The sequence below is a fragment of the Terrapene carolina genome, unplaced genomic scaffold, assembly GCF_002925995.2.
Source record: "Terrapene carolina triunguis isolate 2854851 unplaced genomic scaffold, T_m_triunguis-2.0 Scaffold838, whole genome shotgun sequence".
Taxonomy (NCBI): Eukaryota; Metazoa; Chordata; order Testudines; family Emydidae; genus Terrapene; species Terrapene triunguis.
Genome location: NW_020665189.1, coordinates 8,330,420 through 8,350,221, shown reverse-complemented (window position 1 = coordinate 8,350,221; position 19,802 = coordinate 8,330,420). Strand labels below are relative to the sequence as shown.

The window sequence follows — 19,802 nt, the reverse complement described above, 5'->3', positions numbered from 1 at the left end:
AATAATTGGGCAGGAGGCTGTCAAAGTTAAATACCACCAAACGCACATAAAAAGCACTCACCCTCTATACCACATGAATTAAAACACTGGCTATCCCAGTGGCAGTGAAAAAGGGAAGCTGAGTTTTTTGCTTTGAGTCAACAAAGGCACTGAAAGCCATATTCCCAAATAGAAACCAGGTGTCATAGCCACTCTGGTAAGATGTTATGTACTACGGTGGTCCCAGGAGTGACACTTGGGGGGCAGGGGGGGAAGGGGGGAGTCTTTTCATAGGGTGCTCTCCTGTACCTTTACTCATGCAAGTAAAGGCTACTTTAAAGACTGATGTCTACACTACCTCGGTAAGTTGACCTAAGCTACGCAACTCCAGCTACGTGAATAACGTAGCTGGAGTTGACGTAGCTTAGGTTGACTTATGCGGGGTCCTCACTATGCTGGGTTGATTGGAGACATTTTCCTATTGACTTACCTTACTCTTCTCGTTTGGGGTAGAGTACTGGGGTCAACTGGAGAGCGATCTGTGGTCGATCTGACAGGTCTTCACTAGACCCGCTAAATCAACTCTGATGCATCGATCCCCAGAGCGTCAATCCGGGGGGTAGTGTAGACATAATTTTCAAAAGCACCCATTAATTCTGGATGCCTAACCTAAGACGTTGGCAACCTGATTCTCTGAAGTGCTGCGCACTGGGATTCCATTTTAAATCAATGGGATTTGCAAATCAGACCTAGATGCTGGATTCACCATTGCCCTTCACCTTGAGAGAAAGGATCATTCAGTGGTTAAGGCCCTGGCCTGGGATTTAGCAGAACCACATTTGATTCTCTGTTCTGGCACAGATGTCTTGTGTGACTTTGGAGAAGTAACATGGGGCCATAATTTTTAAGGTATTTAATCTCCTAAAGGTAGGTGCTTAGTGGGATCTTCAAAAGCTCCTAAGGGCCAATGGGAGTTAGGTACCTACGTGCTTCTGAAAATCCTACTTGGCACCTATCTGTATCTTTAGGTGCCTAAATACCTTTAAAAATCTGGCCCTTAGCCTCTCTGTGCCTCAGTTCCCCATCTGCATGGTGAGGATAACAACATTGTCCTGCTCACGGGGAGTCTTGTGGGGATAAATACGTTAACGGCTGTGAGGTGTTGAGATACCACAGCCGTGAGGGCTGTGTAAGAATCTAAGGTAGATACATGTAAAGTGACTGTAAAACTCCACCATTCTGCTTCAGTGGTGTTTACACTGGTGCAAATGACCATACATAATGCAGGCAGCAACCAATGAGCCTTAGGGGTCTTAAGTGGGATACCCAGAAACAGGCTTGTCAGATGCCACTTTTGAAAATTTAGGCCTAAGTCTTTTTCAGAACCAGTCCCTCAATTTGGCTCATTGGGTGTGAGTCAGGACAATTATTTTGCTTGTTCTCTTCATGTAATGTGATGTTTCAGTTTCTCTCAATGTGCTTTTCATGATGTTAAGCTGGCAAACAGCTCATTTTAAAATAAATCTTTTCTTTTAAATATCATATCTGAGCCTTCCTGCCCCACGCCGGTAAAGACCCAGATTGCTGACAAGTTCATAAAACATGCCGCCTTGAGCAGGAGGGGGCATTGAACATTCAGTTTGGAAGGAAAATGTTCCAGACGCGTTGCCCATATTAACAGCTTCTCAAGAGCACAAACGAAAATAACAGCATGTCTTCTTGATACCAAAGAGTGTGGTTTTAATTAGTATCATAGTTTCAGCTCTTTTTGTGGCAAGAGTTTGAGGGAGTGCTTTTTAGACTGAATGCTCTAAACAACTAGTAAGCCCCAAGGAAAACGTTAGATAAAAATTCATGCCTGGGCTAATGCAAATCTCGAAGTACATTCTGAGAGGAAATACGAAGCACACGATGATCATTTTGCAGTTGCCCCAGCATGTCCATCTGGCAATAGTGGAAATTTGAGGCAAAACTGGTTCTTTTTCTCTGCTCGTTTCCTATTGCCTTACACTGCATAATCCATAACAATACCAACAGATGCCATCTGGCTTTGTTCTCCTCCTCAGTCAGCATTTTTGGATTCTCCCCAGTTGAAAACCTGCTTTGAATTTAGTTCTTTTTTGTTTCCCATAATCACCTACAAAGGGTATTACAAATCGGAGCAGGTTGTTGTTATTCGCAGCTGGAACGTCTGACGAAAGTGACCATTTCAGAAACTGGGCTCGTTCCCTACCTTGGAGCTAGTTATGTTGCAGGCAAACAGATTAATCCTCAGGGTTCAAAAGAGCAGCCTTCATTTTTCTTTTTCATCGACTCATTTACATCTGTGCCAGCTCTTCTGAGTCAAGGCTTCCAATGGCGCTTTCTCAGCAGCTCAAAATCTGGTGTTTGCAGCATTGCTCTCCCTTCCTTGTTTCAGAGGGGTAGCCATGTTAGTCTGTATCAGCAAAAACAGCAAGGAGTCCTTGTGGCACCTTAGAGACTAACACGTTTATTTGGGCATAAGCTTTCATGGGCTAAAACCCACTTTTAGCCCATGAAAGCTTATGCCAAAATAAATTTATTAGTCTCTAAGCTGCCACAAGGACTCCTCGCTGTTTTTCCTTTCTTGTTAGTTATTCTTTGTGACTTCACAGCTAACGTTGGCCAAAGGTCTGAAAAGTGTCACAGGCAGGATTCTAACTCTGTTGTCACTGCAGGCCGCTTCTGAGTTTTCCAAGATGCTGACCCACTACCTCCTAAGTCCGATGTATGAAAACTGGAGACTAGGCAAGTGCTGGAAAGGGAATGACTGTTTTTCTGTTACAAGTGACCTGTGCAGCAGAAAAGCAAATTGAATTGTGCATGCTTTCTAGTTGCTGCTTGATGTTGTGTAAAGAAGGCCTAATCGGGTTTTTATTTGGTTGGTTGGTTTCAAATATTTGTTTTCTGCTTTAGTTATTTGTTTATTTTACCTTAGAAACAGCATGTCTTAATTTCCCTGTTTTTACTAGCGGTATCTGTGGCCCGCTGACGAGCTAAGTGGGATTATGACATCACAAGGATAGAGCAATTTAGGTGGAAGGGACTTGTTAGTTTTGTTTAAAACTTTGTTTTCTGTTTGTTTTTTGTTAATGCCCATTTAACTCAGGCTTCTGACCCACACTTGGGAGAAGAGCGCTCTATGTGAAAGATTTAACACTCCGGCCCATACAAATGAAAGCTGAGAAAGTTTCAATTCCAGTTCTCTCATCAGCTAATTTTAGTAATCTCTCCTAGTTTTGGGATTTTCATATTAAATAAATCTAGTTTCCTATGTATTCCAGACAGGATGATAACCAATGGATAATATCCATTATTTGTTCTGACTGGTTTTCTCTCTCACCAGTGTGCACACTGGTGTATGTGTATGCACACGCACCCCTTCTCTTTCAGACAGACTGTTAGTTGTAATGACACAGTAGCATCAGAGACACTCTGATTTACACCAGTTGACAATCTGGCCCAATTATTTTAGATGCTGCTTAATTCCATGCCTTGTGGCTAACCGGATGCTTAAGGGTTCAATGTTTTTGCTATAATTGAATTTTCAGTGTGAGAGAGGTGAGGCCTAGTAGTCTGTGTGCAGGATCTCCTGAATTCTAACCCTGACTCTGACAGTGCGTTATCCACACTGGAGCAGAAGATGTAATTTCCAGCTTGGGGAGATATACCCATGTTAGCTTTGATTGAGCTAAAAATACCTGTGTAGTCCTGGCAGTGTGAGTGGCGGGATGAACTGGCAGCCCCAAATACTTGCCTACGTTTTCAGACAGGACCATCCTGGGGGCAGGTACCCACTCTCACCGCCTGTGGGCTCGATCAGAGCTAGCACAGGTATGTCTCCCTGATCTGGAAATTACACCTCCAATGACTCCCACTAGGGCCTCAGACAAGTCATTTTTCTTTCTGCTTCAGTTGCTCTAGCTCAGAAATGGAGATAATAATACGTATAACATAGGAGCTTTATGAGACAATGTTAGTAAGGGACTTTGAAGTTAAGTGCTAAGTAATATTCTGTGTGCAATAAGGACTACAAAATCTTTACAGCAGGGAATGGCAGACAGTGATGCAAGCCAATAGCTGTTGGTTTGTACACCCCTAAGCATGTTGGAGGTGTTGTGTTGGTGCTGAGAACTTGAATTTTCATTTCAAAATGAGCATTGTAGACAAGGCTCGTCATGCCAGGCTCCACCAGCTTGCTACCCAGTGTTTCTTCTGCTGCAGAATTAGGTGCTATATAGAATTTGGGGACACTGATGTTTCCCCTTTGCTCCCCCATAAGGAAGTCCATGCAGTGGTCCATGGTTATGCAGCATACACGTGATTGGTTAGCCATATGAATGTCACCCTGGGAACAGAATTCATGAGTTGGGCAGTGCATCTCCTGGAACTCACAGACAGCGTGGGTTCATGTTCTAGAATCTCCCATGAACAACAGCCTGGGTCCATTCTATCTGCACCACTGTAAGGCATCCAGTTTCTGCTCCCTTCCAACAGGTACCTATCCCCAGCTGGTGCCCTAGCTGCCCTCCCCCATCCCCTCCCAATCTGAGGTGTCTTCTGAAAGATGGTGGTCTGACTTCCTCCTCCCACTTCCTCTCTGGGACAGAGGCCCCATCACGTGTTCTTCAGGGGTGATGGGTAGCCCTTCCACTCATTTTACAGCTTCTGGGAAGCTGTCAAATGAATCCACTGTGCTCCCCCATCCCAAATCTGTAAGAATCTCTGGGGTGGGAGCTCTCCCATCAGGCACTTACTCAAGCTCCAGTGGCAGCTAACTCTACAAAACACCCATTGACAAAAGCTACTAAGGGCCTCAGAATTTGGCCGAGTGGGAATTCTGCCTGAGTAAGGAGTAAGTAGATACCTCAGGATTTGGCTCCCTTTCAGCAAGTGGGGATTGGGATTGTATGACATTGTGGGCTAAAAAGAAAATGTAAGGTCATGTCCTAACAAAATCTCAGACCAATTACATTAACTCAGCTATTTACTAAGAATACAACATATAATAAGGTGCAACATATCCGTATTGTACAATTCGCTGTTGTGCGCCAAACTAGCACTCTAACTTTTACCATAGCGCTCTGAGTTTTCTTTTAAAAACCACAAGGACTTGAAATTCAAACTCCCCAGGAAATCACCTTAATATTTTCAATATTTCTTGAGATAAGTTTGGAATTTTAAGGGTTTTCTTTTATTTCCCCTTTCTGTATCTTTTATGGACAATTTCCACCTCCTACCCCCTGTTCCTATTAAAGGGTATAAAATGCAGCCACTTGAATGGTCTGAACTTAAACTCACTCTACAATAAAAAGAGATGAAGCAAAGTTTTACACTACATTCAAGCCTATACTAGGAAGGCTTTGCCAGTATCGCTCTACTGGTATATTATACTGTCAAAGTGTTCTTAATGTGGGATGCAGCTTATAGTGGCAAAACTCGCAGTTTTGCTAGAATAGCTTATTTCAGCCCCTGAGCAAAATAAGCAATACTAGCAAAAATCTAGTTTGCTGATCTAACTCTGTCTGCATTAGGGGTTTTGCCTGCACAGTTGGTCAGAGATCATACCCCATCATAGCTCTGACCGACACAGCTATGCCAGCAAAAGAAGTTTGTAATGTAGACCTGGCCTAAGAAACGTACCATTTTCTTGTGGCTTTCCAAACCAATTTAATGTTACCAGCATGTTGCTAATACCATATGGTAAGGATCTCTGTATTTTTGCAAACTGTTGCTTGATGCCAAAGACTGTTTTGGCAGAGCTTTATCACTGACTCCTGCCAGCAGTGGTCTTTAGGGGAAAGTAATAATTTGGGGTTGTTTACATTACAGCAAATGTAATGGAGGGTTTCTTGAAGCGTGTGTGTGTTAAAACGGGAAGGTTGGGGAAAAAATAAATCCAGCGGCATCAAAGAGCGAAGGTGTTGGTTATTGTCCAGGTATGCAGTCCTGGTTTACAGGAAACGGGGTGTCTTCTTTTACAAGAACTTCAGTGGAACTCTCCATGCAAGGTGGGAAAACCCCTGCAGGACAAAAGGAATTTTTTAGGGGCCAGGACTATCTGGTGGGAAATACGGGGTGGAGTTCTTAAAAGCACTCAGCACTGGCCTAGCTGCACCAGTGGGAGTCTTACTACTGACTTCTTTGGGAGCCTTGGGAAAACCCACCCATAAAGCACAGATTAAATAAAAACACTATGTCACGGTAACATTAAGGGTCTGATTTAAATAGAGATGAAGAAAGATTCCAAGGTAAGGTTGGAACTGTGCCCTTAACTCACCTGAATGTGCCTATGCAGCACGCATGGTGCATGATTCCCCTCTGCATGTTTGCACTTCAGATCTCTTCTCTGCAAGGGGATTCTCTGTTGCCAGTCAGTGTGAGTTCTGAGCATGGACCAAATGCAGAGGGTGCCACAGAGAGCTGCGGGGCCAATAAAAAGGTGTGCATGTGGCAGTGGAGAATTCTGCCCGTAGACCTAGAGCTGTATCGAACTCTGCCTGTCTGCTTTGCAGGGGTTTGTTGGGCAAACATTTTCCTCCCAGTTCAATGTGCATCAGATTTGCCCCCCTGAGTTTGGGATTAAAACTGACCCCAAACTTCAAAGCGATGTGATAATCAAAACTATCAGATTTCACTTGGCTTTGGGTCAGAACTGCGAATTTCACAAGGTTTTGACATTAAACAGTCAGTTTTACCAGGCTCACTCAGTCCTGGACCCAGGCTCATTCAAAAGCCCATAAACCCTAACAATTCCTGGGTTTAGCACTGAGCTTGCTACAAAACCAGAACCAAGCAGTGTTTGATGGAATCTGAACTTTAATCTCATACATTTTTTTCAAAGCTCTATTTTGTCATGAACTGTCCTGACTGGCACTTCCTTCAGAGGCAAGGCTTGGCAGGGTTTTAAATTACCTGGCTTTTGTGAGTTTCAGTCAGGGCCCTTTTTGAACTGTAGTGTGATTCTTCATATTCAATGAGATTTGTTCTTTAAGTGAGCTGCCCCTGGACCCTCTCTCTCCTCCTTTCCTTTCTACAATGTCTTTACACTTCTCTTCCTTTCCCATTTTAATTATCTGTGTAGACACCCCAAATGCCCTTGAACTCTGAGGAACTTTGGATGTAGAACTCAATTGCAGTATTGCTAACTCAGAGTGTTCAAAGATCATGAATCTGGCTTCCCAAAACCGTGAGACTGGCTTAAAAATGTTGAGATTTGAACAACAAATATTTGGGTTTTTTCTTTGTCTTCTTACTCGCGTCACATTTTCAGACTTTCCTCTGCAGCCATGAGGGCAAGAAATGTACTCTTTTTTTGGGGTCAAAATAAAAGTGAAATTCTCAAGCAATCACTTGATTCCAGAAGCTTGTGATAAACTCATGAGAATTGGCAACACTATGAACTTCATAGTTTCCCCCAGTCTGAGCTGAATGCTTGGGTAGTTAATAAGTGCTCTGCCTTTTCTCCAATCAGCCTGATTTCTGAATGCTACTTAAGGCTGTGCTGGGTCACAGAGGGGAAATCTTTGAGCACTCTGATGCAGAAGGTGAGATGAAGTAGGTGGAGGGATTCCAGGAGAGGAGTCACATTGTCAGACTGTTGGGAGGAAGATGATTCGAACAGCAGCATTTTGTGTGTATATATATATATATTTGGGGAGGGGGAGGAGGAGAGCAAGGGAAAGACAAGGAGAAACCAAGATGTGGACAAGGGTTTTAATGGCCAGGATGTGGGAGAAAGATTGAATTTTTTGCAAGGATGTAGAGGAAGAAGCAGCAGGACATGGGAGGAGCCTGGATGTGGAAAGAGAGGAGATTGCAGGTCTTGGAGATAGGGAGAGCAGTGGCGGTGATGTTGATAGAAGTGGGTGAGGCAGAGCATGGGAGGAAAGAAGAGGAAGTTTGAATCTGAGATGACCACGGGATTTCTAGGGGGAGGTATCATAGAGGCACTCGGGTACACACGATAATGGTACAAGTCAGAAGAGATTGAGAAATCTTGCTATTCTATGTAATAAATGGACATATTGGCATATGCAGCTAAAAGTTGCTTTAATTCCATTGGGGCCCAGACTCTGCCCTGGAATGAATATCTGAGACTCTCTTTTAAACCAATTGGTGCCAAGCCTCTGATGGCCCAGTTTAGCTGACAACTATAATAATCATGCCATGGGTTGTGAAAAGAATAGCATGCTGGATTTACATATGTAGTCTCACTCGCGTTCACCGATCTATGGAGCATTTAGTTTGTAATATTCAGAGGACATGTATTGTGCACACATTTTTAGTGTTCATTCTGTCTGGTTTTGGTCACAGATTTCATACATGGAAGTTATTAAGCATATGTAAACACCCCCTTAGTTGATGCAATTGGATTCAAATTTGGCTACTTTGCCAGGTAGAACGTTTTCAATGTTAGACACTGTCAGCCTGACATGTATAACAATAATGTAAATATTTAAGATCTGAGCTAAGCTGCTTTACATTACGTTCAGTTTATATTGCCTTCAAAGCACTGCAGGTTAATACAGATACTCTTGGGCAGACTGGGGGCAGGAATTTTTTTACTTCAGCCAAACTATGGGCAAAATTTTCCTCCTGGTTCCATATTTTGGGTTGCTTATCTGCAGTCTGGAACTCAGCTTTGGGTTTTATGAATGCGGCTTTCTTTGATTTCAGTGGGAACCCTTCATGTGGAACTGAATTTGCAATATAACAGCACACAGGGCAATGTACAGGGCAGCTCAATGGTCTAAAGATAGTCTGAATCACATTTTAAGTGCATATCAAAGTCTCTGCCTATCCTAGGTGTTTCAATAGTTACTACAGTGATAGGCTCTAAGTACTAGAGTACTGGTACCCAAATGCTTTTCTCTTTTTTTTTTTAATTGAGTTTTCACTCTAAGCTAGAGCTAAATATCCCTATTGACAGCCATTTACTCTGTTATTTTTTTAAAAAAATATTGGCATTGGAATGAGAAGTGACGTACATCAGATTATATAAGAAGGAAACATTTTCATACACTGTGGTTACAGAGTCCACTTCCCAAAGCAAGAGCGGTACAACTGGCCACCAAGCAGAGTGAACTATGCAAGTTACTTAGGGCCCAGTCCAGATCCTTTGGAAGTCATTAGAAAGACTCAGGTTAACTTTGCTGGGAGTTGGATCTAGCGCATAGTACGAGTTTTAGGAGATCTTTAATAATGTAGAAAAAGTAGTAAACAGGAAATAAAAACTAATAGGAATAATAAAAGGTAGGAAGAAGGGGAAGAAAGAGAGAGGGAGCTCCTGCAAAGCTGTAGCACAGGTCTGAGTTGGGGAGCACAGCCCAGGGGGAGGTGGGGAACTGTTTGTAAAGCTTAGCTTGGAAGCTCAAAGCAGTTGTTCTTTCCTTCTTTCTCTCTCTCTTGTCGCTATGTTGTTTTAGTTTCTTTAGCTCTATCTGTGCATCATACTCTTCCTGTTTGAGAGACACTGGAAGGCATCTTTTCATGATTTGCTTGTGAGAAAGGTCCAGATATCAGCTGCTTGGGAACACCAGCTCACTGTGGCCTGATCTTGCTCCCATTGAAGTCCATGATAAAATTCCCATTGATTTTGACAGGAGAACGATCAAGGGACGGCTGCTGGTAGGGACATAATGGGCCAAATCCTCAGATGGTATAAATCAGCGTACACTCTGATTCCAGTTCACACCAGCTGAGGAACTGACCCATTGATTCTTCAGTTCTAGTCCATTGCTAGTCTTCAGTCAGTTGAGTAGCAAGGGATAGATATTTTGATCACAGTTTTCTGTTTTATTCTGATGTCTGTTGTGCTGATTTCTAAGGAATTTCCTTAGCAAGCTCAGTATTGTCCTCTGATAGAGTTTTTAAGTGTTCATTTCCTATCTCAGGTTGAAATTTGCTTGCAGGCTAAATCTCACAGTATCATTCCTTTACCTCTGCCTCTTTTATTGATCTGCAATTGGAAGCTGGCTGAAAACCCTTTTAAGAGAAAATATTTGATCTCGAAACATTTGAGTTAATTTAATATCTTCATATGCTCAGGGAGCAACTTTCACTGTAAACTCCTAATGTTCTGGCCCTCATATTTTTCTTAGGCAGCAACTGAGTGTGTTGTACCCTTACCATGGCTGTGATTCTGAAAAGCTTCTTCTGAATGCCTCTTCCTTCTGTTGGTGCAGGTGCACGGTTCCTGTTTAATGCAAAGACCATCTCTGCATCCAGGAGAGCATTGGGGTAGGGTTGGGAGGATATTTTAGCTGCTAAGGAAGACTATTTTGCCCATGTTGAAAAAGGATATTCCTGTTCTTTCAGATCAAATATTGAGATTAAATTATTTACTACAAATTCAATCAATCCCTTTCAGGATGGAGACATTCACCCCTGAGCAATGGGCAGTGCAAGACACAGTTTAAGTGGAATGGAAGTGTTGCATAAGTCTTGCATTGGGTCCCTGCACAGACATGAATTTCACCCACCCAGGCACGTGGGTTTCCTGACCAGATAATCACCACATTCTCCCAAGCACAATTTTTGTTTCTCCTTTGTATTTAAGCATCTTCTGGGTTTTCTGATCTCCCCCTCCCCCAGAATGCAAATGAAACTATTTGGTGACACTAGGGCTACGTCTTCACTACAGGGGGGGGGGGGTCGATTTAAGATACGCAAATTCAGCTACACGAATAGCGTAGCTGAATTCGACGTATCGCAGCCGACTTACCCCGCTGTGAGGATGGCGGCAAAATCGACCTCCGCGGCTTCCCGTCGACGGCTCTTACTCCCACCTTCGCTGGTGGAGTAAGAGCGTCGATTCGGGGATCGATTGTCGCGTCCTGACGGGATGCGATAAATCGATCCCCGAGAGGTCGATTTCTACCGGCCGATTCAGGCGGGTAGTGTAGACCTAGCCTTGGTAAATACTGTGATGCATTAACTTGTAGGAAACAGGCAGAGCAAAGCACTTCTCTATCACCTTCCAGAAGAGGCAGCTAATGAGACACGGGTTGTGGTGAACCTCACTGTTGTCCATGGACTGCTTCTGCTTGGCTCTCTGGAGTGTTCTTGGAAAGTGAAGTGAGGGTCACTTACGAGAGAGTAATTTAGAAGGGAGGAATTTAATTTACCATCTGACCACTGCAAAAAATAACTCGGTTGGTGAGGAAATTGCAAGGCTACTTTTAAGCACAAAAGCACAGAAGATATTGCTAAAAAATAGGATTTGTCCTAGGCAATTTCCTATGTTGTATTTTGTTATGTAAAGAAAGGTGGTAGGTTTTTGTAAAAGGTGATAAAGCTCTTGCATTTGCTATACACTTCCATGTTAATAGAAAGAACCTTGTCATTTACAGACTGGATCAGCTGTTGACATTATTTTTTAAGAAAGGTACCCAATTTGGTTGCGGGATTATTTCCTTTCTTCATCCTTATGAGATGAAACACACAGATCTGCAACTGCCCTGCAGACAATCAGTAACTGTCTGTGCTGAGGCTAAACCCTACCCTGATATAAACTCAGGTGCCAATCACGTCACTAGGATGTTAGGCTGTAATTTGTCCCTTTCTGCATAGGATTGTGTTACTGTAAATGGAATCTTACAATGTACAAAGCCAGTTTCTATGTTTATTCAGTATGAAGCCTAGGATTTGCCAGACCAGACCACTGGTCCGCTGAAGCCAATGTTCTGCCTCTGGTCATAATCAATATCTGATGCTTCAAAAAAAGTGCAGTACCCCCCACCCCATCAATATATTTAGCCAAATAGGTCATATTCTATGTGGCTGGGTGGAAATTACTTCCCTACCCTTGAAGGTAATCATTTTACATCCTGAAGCATGAGACTCAATTAGATCTATTATGTTAGCATACATAGATACAGATGTTAAGGGTCATGAAATTATCCTGACCTTTTGAAACCCAGCTAGGGTGTTTGATTTGATGGACTCCTGAAGGAGTGATTTCCACAGTTGACTACACTCTGTATAAAATCAGAAGTATTTCACTTCATTTACTCTTTCTGAATTTTGAATTAATTAATTACATAAAGTTTCTATTTATGGCACAGGGCAAAAGAAGGAAGTGACTAGTTTTATTATTATTGATTATAGGAACCCTTAGCACTCAATTAGAATGCCTCCCCTTCATACTTCTGAATTCAGCAATCAAGTTCACCTGCAAGACTCCTTTCCAAGTGACGCAATCCTAGATTTGCTGTTTCACATACATACATCCTATCATACTGCTAATAGTAACCTGCCATGATGTCAGAAAGGATGACCTTGTGATAGAGGTGATGGACTGGGAGTAGGTCCTGACTTTGCCCCAGACTGCTGTGTGACCCTAGGCAAATCACTTAACTGTTATGTGCCTCAGTTTCTCCATCAATAAAATGGGTTTAATGATACTTACCTACCTCACAAGGGTGCTAGGTGGCTTAATTTGTAAATATTAGTGAAAAATTTGAGATCTTCAGATCCATTGAGATCCTTAGGTAAAAGGTGCTAGAAGAGTTAAAAAAAACAAAAAAAGTAACCATCTTTTCCTTCTCTGGACCTCTTCATTTTCTTCTGTACTTTCTTTAAGATGTGGTGATCAAGACTGGAAACAGTACTTCAGTGCTCCCGGTATGGGTGTGTATATCCCCCAATGCATATGCACAAATCAGGAGTGTACATGCACACGTACAGGTGTGCTTGTGTGCACTATGAGGGGGGGTGTGTGTGTGTGTGTGCATGACTACTTAAAAAGTGGGCCCCAAATCAATATGTGCTCTTGTTCAATATAACATCTTCGCACCATACTTTATATCAGGGGTTGGCAACCTTTCAGAAGTGGTGTGCCGAGTCTTCATTTATTCACTCTGGTTTAAGTTTTCGCGTGCCAGTAATACATTTTAACATTTTTAGAAGGTCTCTTTCTATAAGTCTATAATATATAACTAAACTATTGTTGTATGTAAAGTAAATAAGGTTTTTAAAATGTTTAAGAAGCTTCATTTAAAATTAAATTAAAATGCAGAGCCCCCCAGACCGGTGGCCAGGACCTGGGCAGTGTGAGTGCCACTGAAAATCAGCTCGCGTGCCGCCTTCGGCATGCATGCCATAGGTTGCCTACCCCTGCTTTATATTATATTCCATTGCCTTTGTAAGGCAATTAGACATCCTATATATATCATTAACTACTGCAGTGCACTGGCGGTCATCTTTATTGAACTGTCTGCCATGACTCCCAAGTATTTTCCTCCGAGGACTCTGCAAGTTCAGAGGCCAGTAAATTGGAGAAAGTGTTTGTGAACTCGAGTAACTCTTGGCATACAGTTACAGATGTATATGGTCTGATTTACAGTGCTGTGCAGCAGCTGAAATTGCATTTGCATCAAGAAGGATCTTTGTGGTTATGGTTTCAGGATTCCTTGGCATAAATTCAGAATGCAGAACACTGGAGATGTTCATGAGAGGTCTACCCCATTACTTCACATAAAGGGCAAGAACATGGCTTGGGTCTCGTCTGCCTGCAGCCTTGCACTTGGATTTCTCAAACTGCTGGAGGGCAAGCCCTTCAAGAGCAGCCTCTGAGAATCTGGTGGTAGGATCAGCCACAGCGACCTACTTGGGAGCAGTGGCAGATTAACGCCCAGGTCCATGGGGCCCAGGTCCACAGGGTCTATGCCCAGGGATCCCAGCCAATTTGCCCCTCCCCCCCGCAAGAGCACCAGAACCTGGGTAGAAGTGTGGGGGGGGCACTGGAACTGGGGCCCTTCCCCCTGCTCCTCCTCTTCCCCTGAAGCAGGAGCCGAGCAGTGGTAAGAGCTGCCCAGGGAGCCTGGATCACTGTGAGGAGTCCCGGACCCTCCACCTGCCCTGGGTGGGGGCCAGGGTGAACACGAGCAGCTGCCAGTCCATGTCCCCACCCCCCCAGGGCATGCTGCTGCCAGTGGGACCCGGGGTGGGGGCTCCAGTCCAGCCTCCTGCCCCCTCCCTGGGGCCTGCCCAACGCTCTGCAAGGAGGGGAAGCCCTGCCCCGGCTAGGTCACAGGCAGCAAGGAACCGGGCAGGGAGGGCTCCTCCGGTGCAGCTCCCACTGCTACTGGCCCGGCCTCAGCAGCTGCCACACTCCGCCCAGGCTCACTCAGTGCCTGCACCCAGCTCCTCCTGCCAGGTCCCTCTTGCTCCCAGTGACAGGTTGCCACTTCTGCCACCTGGGCTTTGTGCCCAAGGCAGCAACCCCATGCAGCACCACTCCTCCTGTTGCCTCTGGCCTGAAACTTGCTGTTTGGGGGGTGGGGAGACAATGTCCCCTCACCCCTCAAACTACACCCATGCCGCCGCCACTTCGCATCTGCCTGAGGCTACTACACCTATCTTAAAAAGTGTGGCGGCATGGCCCTCCTGAGCCTTCAGTGCTGGCACCTCTGGGCCCCCAGGGTGTGGAGGACCCAAATGTTCTTTGTGCCCAAGGCCCCAATAAATCTTAATCTGCCTCTGCCTGGGAGCTGCTCCACTAACATGCAGTTCTCACCCATCTTGCTTGTCACACTGCTGGGACTTTCCAAGCTGTGAATGAGTTATGGGGTGAGCCCTTTAAGAGATATCCACTTCCTTTCCTGCCACAGGCAGTGGCAGAGTCACAGCCAAGAGATGCCATGGCTCCAACCTGGCCTGGGCCTACCCTTCCCCTACTGAGATTTTCTGTTCTGGGTGGGGTGAGCCCTTTGACATCCCTCCAGCTTTTGGTTCCTTCACTAAACTTCTGCTAGTGTGCCGAGGAGTAGGACCCTTGCAGAAAACCATGGGTCACTGTGCAGATTCTGTACAGAGAGCCCTACGTTTTCAAAAGTGATAAGTTATTTTGGGTGCCTCAGGTTTTGGTTCTTAACTTCAGACACCTGGAGCCTGGCTGTCAGAAAGTGCTGAGCCCCTTTTTAAGGCTTCTCAAATTGAGCACCCAAGAATGGAGGCACTGTTTAATTCATTGTCAATTATTACAATAGCAACCAAAATCACTAGTCACTTTGAAAATGTAGACCATGTGTGTGATCTAATTATGTTTGGAAGGATTGGATTTTTATCTGTAAATGTCAGTAAACATGGATTTCACTGTGTACACACAAACCTACGAGAAATATTTCTGTTGATAATTGAAATTTACAGATAAGCAAAGTAAGAAGGATGCTGCTTGAGAACTCATTAGAGTTCGATTTAACGATTTTAACTTTGTATATATTGATATGTGATGTGGACAATTTTTGTTCCAACAATTCTAAAGCTTTAACTTTTTGAATCTCGAAGTCTACTGTCATTAAATAATTATTGGCTGATCCCATATAATTTCCCACAACTGAACATTTAAACAGATAAAAATAGACAAAATAATTAAAACTAAACATCAATATTATCCATCAAAATTACACAAAAATACAAATCAAATTCTGCCCAGCCAATGTATAATATATAGTATGCTATGAAACCATGTATAATAATGAGGAATCAAAAATACACAATTCCAAAGGAAGCCTTTTGAGTAACAGCTAGATGCAATCATTAATTTACTGACCCTTGCAGTCCCTTCTATCCCTATGAGTCTATGATACTGTAACTGTCACATGGGGATGGCATTAGAACAAGAAGCTCAGGGCAGAGCTGGTCAGGACATGGGGAATTTTCTGCAAAAGATGTCATCATTTCTTTAAAAAAACAAAAATACAAAAACTGAAATGCTTTTGGGTTTCAGCCAAAAAGCAAAGAACTGTTAGTTTTCATTTTTTTGACATGTCCATCTTTTCCACAGAAGGCAGGCACTTTCCCTGAACTTTTTTATTTAGTCAAACACCCAATTTTCCATCAAAAAAACAATTTAGAAAATTTTCACCCAGGTCTGCTCAGGGGTTCTGGGTTCAAAGTTTGTGAATCAAAGTTTTCCTCATTTTCAGATGGGTTTGCACCCTCCCAAATATCACTTTGTGATTCAGCTGTGAACAAGCCTCAAGAAGATGATAATCAAAGTGGGCACATCATAGTATTTGTCTTGAAACTGTAAATTGTCCCAGTCTCTCTTGAAGGGTGTGAGTCTCACTGAACCTTTCAACAAATATGCACTCCTAGGTTGTAAAGAAACCTGCAGCTGGGCAAGTTTCATGGGGCCTGTTGTTTGTTATTAGTTGTGAAGCACCGGCAATGTGCTCAGTTGAACAAGACACAAAATGGAGACCATCCTGAAGAGCTTCCAATCCAAGATGGGTGGGCTGCCTAACAAAAGCTTTGCACAGCATTACGTGTGAGGTTTACTGAATGAGATAATCTTTTTCAAACAGAGAAACCTTCAAACGATGGGGGCTTCTATCACTGCACCTTGTTATTATCTGAACTGTTCATGCAGGGGTTCTCTTGCTGCAGAAGCCAAGAGAGGTGCAGGATTTGGGGTCCCACAAAGTCTGTCTGCACAGTTGCATTTCTGAAGCATAAATAAGAATCTGCCTAGCCCTCTCTTTCCCATACAAAGCTGCTCAGGTGGCTTAGTGCCCCAGTTTAATGCGGGGGGAGAGGGGTGCTGTTGCACCTGATAATGCTTTCTCTCAGTCCAGTGGCACAGAGGCTCCTGAGAATTTCCTACGAGCAGGAAGCTGTTAGTGGAAGTAATGCCTAGCTCGGAGAAGCACTTCTGCTACAACAACAAAGAGCCCTTTGATCCTTTCCATTTGGAGAACTTAAAACAAGAAAACAAAACTCCAGTAAGACCAAGTTGGGCTGTAAAAGGAGAGGGGGAGAGAAGGAGCACCAAAGAACTCGGGAGTGTAATTGTAGAAGTAGCAAATGTTTTGGCACTTTGATCTGCTTCGTGTCAGTTCAAGATGTTTCATGTTTAATACCGGAGAGCCATTCACCAAATGCTCTGCACAAACAATACAAGGCTGCCTATTGGTAATTCCAGGGCATTTGGAGAGAGACTGTCTCAAACTCAGCCCTTTTAACTCCACTGAGTTCAGTTACATCAGGGGTGACTTTGGCCTGCTGTGCATAAAAGGATCCATTTACAGAGACACCTCATTGTGAAGTGGTAGCACAAGGCAGATGTTACCTTGCTGAGCCCACTGGATAAAGAAGCTGCAGCCATATGTGTTCATTATCTCATGACCTGGTAGCAATTTTAAAATGTGGGACAGATCTTCAGCTGGTGTGAACTGGAGATGCTCCATTGAAATCAGTGGAGCTATGCCAATTTACCCCAGCTGCGGTTCTGGCTCCTTTAATCCAGCAGGGTTTGTTTTCTCCTCACTGCAGTGCTGTCTCTCACCTTTATACAAGCATGAGGGATATATGAGAATTTTCTCTGGGAGCTGGAATATAGATCAAGCTTTTTACACAGTAGTTTATAGGAAATTTATCAAAGAATAGCTAACAGTTACCACATATTTGTGCCTGGATTAGGGATGTGTAAAAAAAAAAAAAAAAAAAATCACTGAATTAATATCCCAGGAGAGAACTGATGTCCCAGGAAAGGGGTTTTCTAGTACCTGGTTGTTCTCCTCACTACTGGACTGGGACACTGTCCCTCTTGTAGCCCCAACTGCAAGGATCCAGGTTGCGATCGCTCTTCCCAATGTAGATCACAGAGTGAGTTGGAAGCTGAACCTTCTGACTGGTGCAGGCTCTTGCAGATGGATGCATGTGTGCCAGATGCAAGCAAGAGGAGGCTGCTGCAAATAGTCTCTGCTTTGAGAGGGAAAGCAGAGCAACAGCAGCTAAAACATTTATGCGTTAAAGTTTCATTTGCCCACAGGCTCCCCTACAAGAAAATGCCTTTCATGTGGGCATATAGCAATGGACTGCAGAGACAATCACATCCTTGGTGTTAGACGGTGGAGTGTTTGCTTCCAAATCAGCAATGGACTGTAAGGTTGGGTGTCTCTTCACTAAGTCCTGCCCCTGTTGTTTCTGGGAGTTATGTCACAGCTTTAACTAGCATTGGTTGGGAAGATGCTTTTTTTTTCACTCATAAAAATTCTACCTGTCAAAGGCAGAATATCTATTTGTGATATATGTGATGTATCAGGCATCTCTCTAGTACCTGATGTATCTCTGGCTATGGTAGGGTAGCTACTGGGATTGGGAAGATGTTTTGTTTGCATAGATTTTTTCCCCAGCCATCTTTAATGAACACTTTCTCCCCATATGCATTTTCCTTTGATAGCTTTTGACTGTCTTGTGTAATTACCTGTGATTTATAGTGATGATGTGATGTAGTGCCTACGTGTGGTGTGGTGACACTGTGACCGGGTGTTCGTATCAAAGCAATTATGTCAGGCGGGGAAAAAAACCTCCATAGCTTGCCTAAAAAAATGTGCTTGAAAAGATTTGTTCCAAGGAACTGAGATTGCCCGCCTTCATTCTGGAATGACATTCCCATTGGCGGTTTGTAATAAGAGTTCATTTCTTGGCTTATTTTTACATAAACCTTCAGGCATTTATATTCATTCATGATCGCAAGACTTCTGTCTTATTAATGGGTCCGTGTCAGCAATACAAACGTTTGATAGGAGTATGTTTTGAGGAACTATGAGCAAAGGGATGGTCTGGTGGTTTGGGCACTAGCCTGGGATTTAGGAGATCTGGGTTTAATTCCCTGCTCCACCACAGATTTCTTGCGTGAACTTGAGCAAGCCACTTAAGGCTAAATTCACAAAGGAATGTAGGCACCTACCTGCCACTTTAGGCACCTGGATCCCAGAATCAGGCCTCCCTGGGATTCATAAACCCCCCACTCATGTGCCCCTGAACCCTGTAGGTGCCTAAACTCTCTTGGCACCTAAATTTTTGCAGTAAAAGTGCTCTAGGTGCCTGTATTTGTGCCTCTGAGCATGCGCATTGCAGCTCCACACCAGCTGTGTGGATGCCTAAGCCCCAGAGTGATGCACAAACCACAGAAGATGGGCATTCCTCGGCCTAACTCACCTGCACGACTCAGTCCAGTAGGAACTTACACACAGTGGCTGAGGAGGGGGAGAGGAGGAAGTCCCTTATAACATTTAGCCCAGTGGTTAGGACTCACCTAGGATATGGGAGATCCCTGGTTCCAGTCTCCACTCAGGCAGAGAAGGGATTTAAACTGGGATTTGTCACCTTTCCAGGGAGTGCTCTGACCACTGGGCTGTGGGATATTCTCATGGGGGCTCTTTCCTGTTGAAACTCTTCCACTGCTGACAAATAATGAAAGAATAATTGGCCAGAGAGACAGCAAGCAGGAGAAGGACCCTGTAGCCTGGTGGTTACAGCACTCACTTGGAAGGTGAAAGACCCTGGGATCCAATCCTCTGTGTCAATGACTTTTTAAAATTATTTATCCACAGTGGAACAGCTTCAAGAGGCGAGCCCCACACCAGTGTGTCCCATATCCCTGGGGTTAGGGCACTTGCCTGAGAGGTGGCAGATTCCTATTCAAATCCTCTCTCCCACTCAGGTGAAAGGGGGACTTGACCTGGTGGTCTCCCACCTCCCAAGTGAGTGCTCCAGCCACTAGGCTCAAAGTTCCAAGGCTGCTGCTTGCAGCAGCGTTATAGGCACCTAATGCCAAGAGTGTTTGCAACTGAGACTCCCAAGCAGAGGGAGGGGCCTCCCCACGCCCATCTCTGAGGGAGGGGCGGGGCTTAGCATATGCCCCTCAGCTTGTCTTCTCCCACTGGATGCCTTAGATGAGGAGCCTCCTAGTTGGTTTTTGTGAATCCCATTCCAAGATTCTCTCTCTCCTCATTCATTGTATAAGGAACCCAGGCACCTAACTCAGAGGTTGTGGATCCCAGAGGTTT

General features: G+C 44.0%; 1 protein-coding gene across 3 annotated transcripts in view; it reads left to right on the top strand.

Annotated features, from left to right (window-relative positions):
- The window catches only part of FGF18 (fibroblast growth factor 18), a 110,054-nt gene that overhangs the window by 81,764 nt on the left and 8,488 nt on the right, over positions 1-19,802 (top strand). The gene's annotated exons all lie outside the window — the stretch shown is intronic.